Below are 12,770 nucleotides of genomic sequence, written 5' to 3' on the forward strand. Positions count from 1 at the left end.
TCTGCCTGTGATGAAAGAGCTCAGAAAAGCTTTGTGGGGAGGGCACCGCCTCGAATCTAGACTGGAGAGATCCCTGCTTCTGCCCCTCGGTGTTCAATTACCTAGCACCTGCTCTGGGCCAGGCCACGGTCCCGGGCCGAGGGATTCACGGGTCATCGGACGCGGTTCTAACCTGCGCGGTACACAGGCTGGTGAAGACGGCCACGTGCAGAGAAACACTGAACTCTGGGATGAGGTCTGAGCAAGAAGAAATAGGATCGAAAGGGAAGTGGACACAGCTTCATTCGCTCACTGACAACTATGAATAGAGCACCCACCACTTAGCAGGTGCTGGGGAGACTGCGGTGAGTGGGCCCTGTTCTCATGGAACTCAGATGCTTGTGAAATCTGCCTCGGGGACCCACTCAGACCTTCATGGAGAAGCGTCTGGGTGTCGGCTGCACCCCAAGCAGCTGGGTAATCTTGGAGGACTTCACGATGCTTTTCAGTGGGTCAACTTCCTCACCTGTGCAATGGGTATGGCACATTTATGTGGTGACATACCATGTGGCCTTTAAATGTAGAAAAACGTCCTGACAGGGGAAAAGTTCACCTTATGCTAAACGGCAAAAGCTGGTAACGAATACTTCACTTTTGCAAATACGTGTATCTGCAAGAATACGTGTGTATGTGTGAACGAATTATTTTATAAGTACATAATAGCTTGTAAACTGGCTACTCTACTGTATGTGTGTCCCAGCCTGCTTGGGATGCTGTGACAGGATACCAGAGACCGAGCGGCTTAAGCAGCAGAACCGATTCCCCGCAGTTCTACAGGCTGGGAAGTCCAGAATCCAGGCGCTGGCCAGTTGGGTTCCCAGTGAAGGTGACCTTTCTGGCTGGTGGACCCTGAGTCCTCACACGGCCTTTCCTCTTTGCTCTCAAGGAGAGAAATAAAGTGCTCTCTCTCTTCCTGTAAGTCCTCTAATTCCACGACAAGGCTCCAACCTCGTGACGTCACCTAACCCTGATCACCCCGAAGGCCCCGAAGGCCCCACCTCTGAGCACCACTGCACGGCGGGTCAGGGCACCCAGACCTATGCATGTGGCGAGGGGACAGACACTGCAAATGCGCAGCTGGCTATCCTCACCTGGGTGGCGGGATTATGAGGAGCTTTTAGGGTTCCCTTTGGCTCATCTGAATATCCTAAATTGTGCAGTGACCGTGTACTACTTTTAAAATTACAACGTAAGAACGGAAGCCCCTCAGTCTCACGCGGATCTGGGACAGGAGTGACAGTGTCAGGCAGGCCAGCAGTGTGGGGGACGAGGCCGTCCCTGGAGTCCGAGCTGGGCCCACGAATGGCGCCCTGCTCTTCCCAACCCTCAGACGCTCAGCAGCCCCCTGACGACCACTGCGCACTGACCAGAGCCAGCAACTGCTGGCCAAGCGTGGCCCACACCGTGCTCACCCACAGCTCCCCGTCCCTCCTCACTGGACAGTGCGCAGTAGGTGTTCTGTCTCCCCGCGTGCAGAAGGGGAAACCGAGGCACGAAGCTGGTAGGTCTCGCGGCTGGAGATGGCAGACTGAGGTGCCGCACACGTGTGGAGCCGAGGTTTGTCCCACCTCTCCTCAGAGGCTCAGGAGCCGGCCAGGCCCTTCCTGCTGCAATTCTCTGCATGGAGCAGGGGCCGTGGGCTCTGCTGAGGGCTTCCCCACGGGGGAACCTGAGAAAGGACTCGGTGTGGGAACAGCCTGGCCAGCAGTCCCGGATGACTGTCCACGCCTGCTGACAGAAACACCCAGGCGCTTCTGTCCCCGTATACATGTCCTGGACCAGGACAGCCAGGTCCAGGAAGCCAGCGAGGAAGACGGGGCTGCCAGGGCTCTGGCACCAGCCCCAACACCAGCCCAGCCCCCGGCACTCTCGCCAGCTCCACCGGCTGCCCGTCAAGGCTTCAAAGGGGTGTGCGAAGCAAGCTGGGGCACCGGGCTGGAATGGCCTGCTGAAACCGAGATGGGAGGACAAAGGGAGGCCGTTGTGGGCTGGACCGGCGGGAGCCCGTGGCGGGAAGAGGGAGCCAGGAGAAGGAGGCTGGGTGGGGACGGCGAGGTGCAGGCAGCTCCCGGCAGCCAGCAGGAGGTCCCAGGTGTGGCCCCCGCACAGTGAGGAGCTTCAGGCCAGGGGAAGGCCTTGCTTTGGCAGGTGGCGGGGACCAGCACAGGGCAACCCCGTGTGTCTCTCAAGAATCCTAAAGAGTCCGTTAGGCGTCCATGCATTTCGGAGAATTCATTCCCTCACGTCTTCACTTGTCTAACGTGGACTAACACCCACTAGGAGACAGACCCTTGGGGGCACAGAGGACCAGCCGCGAGCCAGAAAATCAGGGTCCCTGCCTCGGCCAGCTTGCCTGCTGGCACCTCCCCTGGCCCAGGTAGATGGCGTCCGAGTGTCTCTCCAAGATAAAGACCTGGCAGAGCCTTGTCACATGGCACAGGACTTAGGTGCCCCGCGTGGGGCCTAGAGAAAAAAATGCCTGTATTCCCTTCCTGGCTCTATCACTGACCGTGACCTTGGGGATGTGTCTTACCCCTGAGCCTCAGTGCCCAGCACACAGTACATGTTCAATAAGCGTCGCATCCTGCCAGCTCTGAGTGGAATCGCCACCATGTGGGATGAGAGCCTGGCACATTCTAAGTGCTGGACCACATGGAGCCATTACAACTGTTGCAGGAAAGCACAAGATGGGGTGAAGGGAAGGGACAGTCACTTAACTTGAGCAACAACATACAGCTTGGCCTTGGTCACACAGGCAGGGTTGAAACCCACATCCCACCAACTCGGAGCCCCAACTACCCAGCTCCAAAGACAGTCATACCTAACCCCTGCCTCTGAGGTCCTCGTGCTGTTCCTGGAGATGACAGGCACACATAAATGGACCCCAGGGTGGGCAGTGGGGGCTGCACAGCAGCTTGTGATCAAGGCTGCAACAGGTGACCCGTAGGAGAGCTCGAAGCAAAGGGAGGGAGCGGGAGGTGGCAGAAGGAGGACCTCAGAGCACAGGCCCGGGATCGGGGGGCCCAGATTCCGCTCCAAGCTCTGCCACCCCTTCCGTGAGGTGGGGCCAGTCACACCCTCCTCGAGTGACTTCTCGGTGGGTGAACGATGAAACTGGACCACAGGATTTACACAGTGTCTCCTCTCCCACCCCAGATCCATGAATCTGGACCGCGGGGTGGCTGGGAGGCCTATAAGGACAAGCCTGCTGTCTGAGCTTCTCCCTCGAAAGGACCAGCAGCTCTGGGTGTCACCCCAGCCGTCCAGGAGGTGTGCCAGCTTCCTCACTCTGCCGGCCTGCCCTGGCACACCTGGCTTCAGCAGGAGGCACTGCGGCATGAGGAGAGGAAGGACAGGGCGCTGGAGGCAGAGAAACCTGGGCTCACCTTGTGCCCTCCACTTAACATGGAACTTGGGGAAAGCCTCTCCACTCTGGGAGGCCCCAGCTGCCTCAGGGTAATAGTAGGGGAAAATGACACCTGCCTCGGAAGACCTTTTAGATGACACACCACACACGGCTGAACCTAAAGCAAAAGCAGCTCAGGAAAGTGTTAATTGCTTTTGCGCCACTCTGACTTCATTTGAGCACGAATTCCAGATGGGAACCCACGTGCTCCTTAACATCCACGGCCACCATAGAGTGAACCAGAAGGAAGTCTGGGTTTCAGAGGGAAGGCCCGGTGGCCAGTCTCTGCTTTGATGGCACTGGGCGAGTCACTCGAGCTCTCCTGGCCTGTTACCCCACCTGTAAACCGGGGCTATTAATAACACCTCGTTCACAGGGTGCAGGAGTCAAGGTGAGCTACTGTGCATAAAAGCATTTCGCAAACCAGAAAGCTCTCACGGGTCCATCAGTGCCGGTCACTGCAATGCTCCCTCTCGCCGAGGCAGAAACCCTCCGGCTGCAAGAGCGACCTCGGAATTGTCTCTGTCTCTGTCTCTGTCTCTGTCTCTCTGTCTTTCTCTCTCTCTCCCTCCTTCCTTCCCTCCCTCCCCCTGCCGCCCTCTCTCTCTCTCTCATGGTTCCAACAGGGAGGGAGCTGTCCTGAAGCTCTGGTGAACGTAAATCGTTCCTCATGTCCCATCAAAGGCAGGCTGGGTGTCACCGGAGGTTCTTGCCAAAACTCCAGCAAACACTTGCTGATGTGGCGAAAAGGGGCTGGGAATGGTGTGAGGCAGGACACTTAAAGGTACCAGGGATGGGGTTGGTAAAGGGGGGTATGCCAGAGGGGTCTCTTTCCCTCCAGGACCGAAGGCTCTTGGGCACCTTGCCAGTGTATGTTCCCTGCCCATTAGCCGAGACCCCTGCCTTCTCCTGGGGTTACCTTAGCCAGTGAGATGATTATCTGCCTGGCAGGTAGTTGAGAGATAGAGGTACAGAGAGGGCGAGAGACTGCTCCTCAGAGAGGCTGCCAGCCCCAGCAGCTGGCCCCCGAGACCCGGAACGCCCAGGGCCCAACAGAAAGCATCCTGCTTCCCCTCCCGACCCGCTGAGCAAACACATGAGAACGGCAGGTGCCCAGGGCGGCTGGCCAAGCACGGCTTCTGCCCACCACTCCATCCGCCTCCCGCCCAGCCAGGGCCAGCCTGAACCCAGGCCCAGGAACCTCCCTGGCACTGGCCCTGCTCTCACCGTCCAAGCTGGCAAGAGGGAGGACAGGCAAGTCGGTCCCCAAACGGGGAGCTCCACAGCTCTTCGGTGGGGCGGAAACAGCACATGCCAGCAGCTCTGGGGTTCTACGGTGTCCTATTTTGCATATTTTAAGGAACTCACGTGGAGACCAGGAAATTGACAATGCCTTCCCAGGAAACTCACCATGGCATTTCAGGGATGTCCACTGACCCATGAGATCTCAATCGGACAGACCAAGGGCGCTGGAAGGGGTGTCAGGTAACCCTGGTCACAATGCGTAAGCTTGGGCAGGCCACGTGCCTTCTCCTGGCGGAACTTCCACAGCGATTTTGCCGCTGCTTGCTGAGGTCCCCGCAGAGCGCAATGGGGTGACAAGAAGCTGTCCTTGCTGTCAGGCAGCCCTGGACAAAACAGCTCATGCTCTGACGTTCTCGGCCGGTGCCCCTGGTCATTCATGTGATGCCTCTGAGCTGAGTTTCTTCATCTTCTTGCCAAAAAGGGCAATTTCTCCCTGTAGCGTCTTGCAGTGAGAATCAAATGAATATGGCCAAAAAGTGCCTATCAAAGAGCACATGCTGAAAATGTGGGGGCTGCTGTTTCTCCGGCTCACCCACGGTCAGTTCTTAAACTGGTATCTGTCAAACTGTTTTCCCCCTGAGGAATATAGCAGGAATATGGCCTTGGGGTTGAAGACCCAAAGAATTCAGCAAATCAACAGAGACTGAGGGTTTAGCTTCTTATGTAAAACTAGGACCTCAGCTAGTCCACTTCCCACCACACACACACACACACACACACACACACACACACACACACACGTTCAGCTCTCTCTCCCCCGCTCTCTCTCCCCATCTCATTCACTGCTTTACTCTATTCATATCCAGCAAATGGCACCTCTGCTCTTACAGAAAACCAAGTGAACGGGGAATGGCACTGATCCCAGCCAATCAGAGACGTTCTGAATGGAGGAAGCAGGCGATATGCTGGACGCATCCACCCAACTTACCCTCCTCAGGCCGTTCAATCATTCAGCAAGGACATGATATAACAAGCAATGCATGTGGTACTAGGCCACCCCTGCCCTTGCAGAATTCAAGTCATCGAATACTTGGTATTGATATTCCCAATTGTATCTATCACCAAAAAACGCTGCATAACAACAAAACCTCAACAGCATAAGCAGTAAGTGTCTGTGCATCTGGGTGGTCAGGCAGGCGGCTCTGACGATCCTGGCTCAGGGTCTGGGAGTTGGTTGACTGTCAGCTGGTCTAGGCTGCTTTCAGCTAGGAGGATTAGAACACCTCGGCCATGTTCTACGTGTCTCACCTCTCTCCTAGAACCAGAAGGCTAGCTTGGAAATGTCCTTCTCTTGGTGACGGCAGAGGTCCAACAGTACAATATGTCTATCAACAACCCCTCGCTGGACAATCTAGCCCAGCACCAGAGAGACAGAGAACAGGTGAAGAGTTGGAACCATTCATGTAATCAATTCACCACACCATTTTATAGAGGGGAAAGGGAAGATACATATAATTCTGCTACTCATATAAAGTTACTGAGCTAAGTGTCCCAGGCAGGATTTGAACTCAGGCTCTTTGGACTGTGCTGAGCCCTATGCTGCTGCCATGGGAGCACAAGCATGGAAGAGAGGCAGCGATGACTCGGAACGCCAACAAATGAACCTGATGACTTCTGGCCCTGCCAGGGAACAGTTCGGTGCATCTTGGGTACAGACAGCTTCCGTGAGTGTAGGAAAATAGCCACCTCGGCCAAGACTTGCAGGCTGAGACCTAAATTGCAGGTTTTAGCATCAAACACTCCTTTCCCCAGTACAGAATGAGAGCAGAGAGCAATGAGTTAAAGTGGCTGGAATCAACCACGCTTGGGAGAGCGGGTGTGAACTAAGCATTTCCACAGAAAGGATGTGATCCCTACCATGTTCCCAAGCTCCACAAATGCAGGATAACGGCCACGCAAAGGCTCCATGTTCACTGATCCACGCCTCCTCTTCCGCACCCCCAAATGTCCTCGTTTTACTGGGGATAGGGAGAGCATGCAGCAAACCATCTCTGCACAGGGCCTGCAGCTCTGCTGTAGCTGCCGGGCTGAGAACTGGAAAGAAAAGACCAAACAGGAATCCAAACGATCACCTAGCATCCGATCACCTAGCATCCGATCACCTAGCATCCGATCACCTAGCATCCGATTCGGTGGCTCTGGGCTGGGGCCCGGGAGTTGATATTTTTGACAGTCGCCCCCAGGCAACTCCGATACAAGGATCTTCGGATCACATTTTGAACCCCTTCTCCCCAAGACAGCTGTCACATCACTCTGTGCCCTACAGAGACCACACGTGCCCGAAGGTGTGCAGCGCTCCCATGCTAGTGGAAAAGCAGACATCCATACAATGCACACACGCACACACAGAGGGGAGGGGCCGTAACGACAGGAGCTAAGAAGTGCTTCCCGCTTCCCGCGGCAAGCATTATTTTATGGCTGTGCACACATTATCGCGTCTCAGCCTCACAAGAATTTTATGAGGCAGGGGACATTTTTATCGCCATTTTTCAGATGAGGAAAATCAGGCACAGAGAAGTTAAACATGTCCAAAGTCCCAGAGCTGGTAAGTGTGGCGTCCAGATGCACCAGTAGACATTCTGACCCCAGAGCCTGGGTTCTCTGCCTGGATGTGCTGCCTGCCACCAGTGACGCCCTTATAAAGACGAGAGTAAACTTGAACTTGCCCTGTGGCCCCAGTTCCTTAAAGCAAAACTGCTAAGATCATTAACACTTTGAAGCCTCTTCAATGGGAAATGACTTTGTCGCATTATCTCATTTTCTCTGCCAACCTCCCAGCATCCTCTGTCAAGCCATCGACCAAACTGGGGAGGCACAGCTCTGCTGGGGCTACGCCCTCCACTTTTGCAGACAGAAAAAGGAGCTTCAGAGAGGTTAAGCAACTTGCCCACAGCCACACAGCCAGTCCAAGGCCCAGCCCTGTACTTGAACTTCAGTCTCATCTAATCTAGAGGCCAAGCTCTGGTCTCTTCTAAAATGTGATTCATGCGCCTGTGTCAAGGCTCTTGGGGATTCGAAGAAAATGTCAACACCCAGGCTGAAAAATGTTATGACCATCTTTACTGGAGGGAAAGGAACTTCCTGTGCAGTTATTAAAAGGAATGAATTGGGGCGGGAGTAGGACTGGGAATAGGAAATACGCAGTTTCCCAGCACAGGGGATGGTTAGCGGCAAGGAGATGCTCTGTGCTCAAAAGTACATTCCAAGGCAGGGTCGGCCTGCGTGCAGCCGTCGATGCCAGGGCCACCATGGACGTCCCCTGGGCTGGATGCTGGCTCTAGCTCTGCAGAGCGCTCGCTGTGGACGTGGCTTCTGAGGACAGGGACGGGCCTCCAGCCAGCAGCCGGCAAGACGCACTCTTTGGCAAACTTCCCTAGGATGGACTATGGAAAGATTTTTTTTTTTTTCCCTCCCTACCCCATATTTCTCCAGCTTGGGGAAAAACAGAAGAAAAAAAAGAAAATGGGCCTCCCTACCCCAAGAGAGAATATAAGAACTCATAAATGGAAAATCCACAGACCAAAAATGAAATTCTAAGGGAAAAAAGTCATCATTTCCGATTCGGGCCTGTGTAAGTGTCTCGAGGGGGCTCGACCATGACCCGCCTGGTGTGGGAACAGCAGCGTTTAAGAGTGGGGTGGCAATCGGGCCAGGTCAGGAGTCCCGCTTGTGGCCGAAGGGATTCCCATCCACCTCAGGACAAGGAGTGCTGGGGGCCCGAGTCCCCTGTACCCAGTGGCTTCAGCGAGATTGCTGCTTCGGACTTGGTCATTCCACTTGGGATGCATCTGTGAAACGGAATCATCCTAGTCCCGGCCCCCAGCCTCACATCCTGGTGACTGCTCGGCGTGAGAACGGAGGGGAGCACCTCTAACCCTGTGAAGCCCTGTGCACATGGGCAGTGTTGAAGACAGTAAGGATCCCCAGCAATAACGCTGATGACGTTCGCCCCGGGACGAAGGGTCGTTCTGCCTCCGATGAGGACAAAAGCGTAGCTGTGCAGAGGGATACAATGCAGTCTAGGGGACACTGGGGTGCAGGCTCTAGAGCCAAACTGCCTGGGTGGGAAATCAAGCTCTACTACTAACTAGCTGCGTGACCTTGGGTAAATCACTTAACTTCTCTGTGCCCCCTTTCCTCATCCACAAACCGTAGATACGAATAGTCCCAACTTCAGAGCACTGTCGTGAGGCTTAAATGATCTAATCCGTGGTGCGCAACATGTGTTAGCTATTATTATGAAGCTGGTGATCGGAATACTATAAATAGTAAAATATTATTCACCAATGTCTGGGCCATCTTGGAACTCAGTATAAGCAGCTCCTCCGAATAGAAGTACTGTTGAAGGAAGAGTGTGCTAAAAATACTTCGGAGATGTTTCAAGATAGTGGAGGTATCCATTTAAAACAGTGCAAAATGAATGCGCTGAATGCTCATATAAGAGTTATTTTAATGAGCAACTATAAGTAATATGCCTAACATGGTAAGCAGGCCCACGGCCTCTCTCCTCCATTCTGACACCCATGACTACGTCGTGGGCATGGGTGACGGGTGTCACTAAGCACAAAGCGCTGAGGGAGAACAAGGGACAGGGCGGGGAAGGCCCTACTAATGCATTTACGGTCAATGGGGACTTGTGCATCACACTTCTAAATGCCAGTACCCCCGGGGGCTCTGTGGAGGCTCCAGGGATGAGACGGCTCACGAGCAGGGCCCTACAGGGTTGGCAGAAGTGTGAGACGTGGAGCTGGGAAAGCTGGGGCGTGCAAAGGGACAAATGCCCAGAGGGAGTCCCGGGAAATCGGCCGCAGAGGCCGGCTTCTGTCCTGACTGGGGACTGCAAATTCTTGGCTGAGGGGTCTGCCCTGGATTCGGTGGGAACAGGGAAACCACAAGATGCCGGTAGCTGGGGAGCGAGTGATGCAGGCAAAGCGTGCTTCAGGGAGGTGCATCTGGGAACAGGGTGCACAGTGGGAAGAGAGAAGGTCTGGATGTGGGGAGACCCTGTAGGAAGCGAGCCCAGCAGTACAGGAGGTGACATCACGAGCCGAACCCCACATTGTGGAGGTTAAATCCACTGAGTGAGGACTACAGATGGCAGGAAAGATGAACCATTTGGAAGATGGTGGAATCGCCTCATTCAGGAGAGCCAGGAAAAGCTGGCCTGGGCCATCGAAAGGGAGACACTAGGCACTTAGGGTTCTCCCGGGGAGCAGCAAACTCATGGTCATCACCCCCATCCACGGTTTCGCTTTCTGTGTGGTTCCACTTACCTGTGGCCAATTGTGGTCCACAAATATTAATGGGAAATTCCAGAAATAAGCAATTCCTCAGTTTCAAATTATACACCATTCTGAGTAGCGTGAGGAAATCTCACACTGCCCCGCTCGGTCCTGCCTGGGACGTGAATCATCCCTTCGTGCAGCGTCTCCACCTGTAGACGCCACCTGCCCGTTATCACCTCATAGCTGTCTTGGCGATCAGACTGCCTGTCATGGTATCGCAGTGCTTGTGCTCAAGTCACCCTTATTTTACTTAATAATGGCCCCAAAGAGCAAAAAGAGTGATGCTGGAGATTTGGATATGCCAAAGAGGAGCCGAAAAGTGCTTCTTTTAAGGGAAAAGGTGAAAGTTCTCAAGGCGTTTTATCATCTCACATCATCCCAAGGAGGGTGAGTACAGTACAATGAGATATTTTGAGAGAGGCCACATTCATATAACTTTCATTAGTATATTATTACAAGTATTCTACCTTATCTTTAGTTACTGTTATTCTCTTCCTGTGCTTAATTTATGGATCAAACTTCGTCATAGGTATGCATGTAGAGGGAAGAACATAGTACACATAGGGTTTGGTGCTATCCGCGGTTTCGAGCATCCACAGGGGGTCTTTGAGCATGTCCCCTGTGGATGAGGGGGGGCTACTGTTTTCTGAAGTCAGAAGACAGGGGACCAGAATCTGTGTCCCCAGCCGCTATGACTCTTAGTTTTCCACAGCCCCCATAACAAATCACACATGTTGATTACCTCGCAGTTCTATAGGTCAGAAGCGAGAGGTGGCTCCACTGGGTTCTCCGCCCCAGGCTGCCCAGGTGGATGCCAGCTGCCAGCTGCCAGCTGGCTGGGCTCTAACCAGGGGGCTGTGGGAAGAAACCTCTTCCAAGCTCAGTCATTCAGGCCATTGGCCGAAGTTACGTCCCTGCATTCTAGGACTGAGGCCCGTTTCTTTGCTGGCAGTCAGATGGGGGTGACCCTTAGCAACTCGTCTCCTCCCTCCAGTTCTTGCACAAGAGTCCCCACATTTCAGAGCCAGCAGCAGCACCCCGAATCCTCCTACCTGGAAACTGACTCTTCTTGAGGGCATCCTTCTATGCTAGAGCAAGTTCTCTGCATAAACCTTAATTACACCTGCAAAGTCCCTTCGCCACGTAAAGGAACACATTTTACTCACAGGCATAATTCCAGAATCAGAGTGTGGACAATTTGGGGGCCTTTCTGCCTACCAGAGCATCCCAGCTTCTCCGCCGGTAGCTGGCAGACACCACACAATAACTAGTAAGGTGTGTTGAGCACAGTCCTGGGTGGCAGCCGTGGGTTCTAAAGGAATCGTGGAGAACAGGCACTTTGCCCAGCCTCGGGGAGGGGACACACGGAACAGGGAAATATCAAGAAAGAGTTTCTCGAATGAAAAATGAGATTATCTAATGGAAGCTGAAGATGAACAGGAGTGAAGGGAAGTGTCACCACCAGATCTGGTCACTTACAGATCATCAGAATAACATTTGGAAGAGGCCAGAAGCCAGAATAAATTCAAAGGACACGCGCCAGGCCTGAGATATGGAGAGTGTGGCAGGAGCCAGCCTCCCTGCTCGCCAAGAGCTGCTGTCACCCTCCCCTCTTCTGGCGAGGCGGATCTGCCCTTCCAAGAACCTTCCAGAAGCAATGGTGCACCTTCATGGAAACCTCACCATGAAAAGGAAAGGAGCTACGTGACGGCACGTGCTGGCCTGAGGAGGAGTCTGTGACACAGGAAATGGAAAGGACACGCAGATTGATGTGTGTAACAAGTCTCCAGTTTCCCAAATGAAAAAGGAAAGTGAGCTCCTGTGAGGTGCATGGGGTTCACGAAACCCAGTTTTTAAATATTCAAGAATTCTGAGAACTAGTTCTTAAACCTTTGGTAGCCTCTCAGCCATGGCAGGATTTTGCCACCGAAATCAGCAAACCTACAATTCAGGGCTTGTTTCTTTTCCTGAGAGGCTGAGCAGCACAGCACTGGGTGCACAGAAATTTCCAGATAAGACGGATTATCTCTCAAGAAGAGACGGGATGGGTTTCACGGTGGTGTTTGTTGGTTCCCATCCTTATACTAATTTTTTAATTGGTGCAATTACAGTGATTTTTTGTTGTTGTTGTTATTTTCCAGATATAAAAAAATACTGAACATAAATGCAGCCTGCTGTAATCCCTATTTTCAGGACCCTGCCCAGGAGGAAGCTACAGCATCCTGAGCGCCGAGCCTGCCTGCAGCCGGTCCAGGCGCAGCCGACTCTGAGACTCGCAGACGGACAGGAACCACCGCCCGAGCATCACAGGCTGCTCATTGCTGACCGCAGTGCTGGGAACCGGGCAGCTCAGGCCAGCCAGACGGCTGAAGTCCTCCAAAGGTCCTCCCAGGAGGCTGGGCATGCTTCCTCTGGGAAAAGATTTTCATCAGCTGCAGTCTGAGACGCGGACCTCATGCCTCATCTGCTACAATCATTATGAATCATGCCGGAATTGTCAAGGAGCAGGAGCTCAGGGCCCGCCGGCTCCGCTCCCTGGCCAGCCCTTCTCCTCGTGCTGTCAGAGCCTGAGAATTTTAAGGGGGTGGTGGTCAGGGGAGGAGGCCCCTGAACTGCAGACAGCAACACCAACCACTCGCCCCGCCGACGTGCAGCTTTCGCATCTGTAACGCTCTGGGGAACACACTCATCGCAGCCCCGCAGCATGACTCTGAGAAGGTGGGCTCCTGCGCTGT

General features: G+C 53.9%; 1 non-coding gene across 49 annotated transcripts in view; it reads right to left on the minus strand.

Annotated features, from left to right (window-relative positions):
- Positions 1–12,770, minus strand: part of LOC120595694 (uncharacterized) — a 237,324-nt gene that overhangs the window by 78,715 nt on the left and 145,839 nt on the right. For 7 of the 49 annotated variants that reach the window (XR_005650986.1, XR_005650960.1, XR_005650962.1 and 4 more), the window contains exon 7: positions 6,608–6,784. The exons of 37 other annotated variants lie outside the window; for them this stretch is intronic. This is a non-coding gene — a transcript (uncharacterized LOC120595694). Of the gene's footprint in view, positions 1–4,855; positions 5,193–6,607; positions 6,785–12,770 lie in introns of all 49 variants that reach the window. 5 more of the 49 variants (XR_005650985.1, XR_005650961.1, XR_005650958.1 and 2 more) reach the window with 2 other exon arrangements.

Source organism: Pteropus medius, unplaced genomic scaffold (genome assembly GCF_902729225.1).
Source record: "Pteropus medius unplaced genomic scaffold, Ma_sr-lr_union100, whole genome shotgun sequence".
In the NCBI taxonomy this organism is placed as follows: Eukaryota; Metazoa; Chordata; class Mammalia; order Chiroptera; family Pteropodidae; genus Pteropus; species Pteropus medius.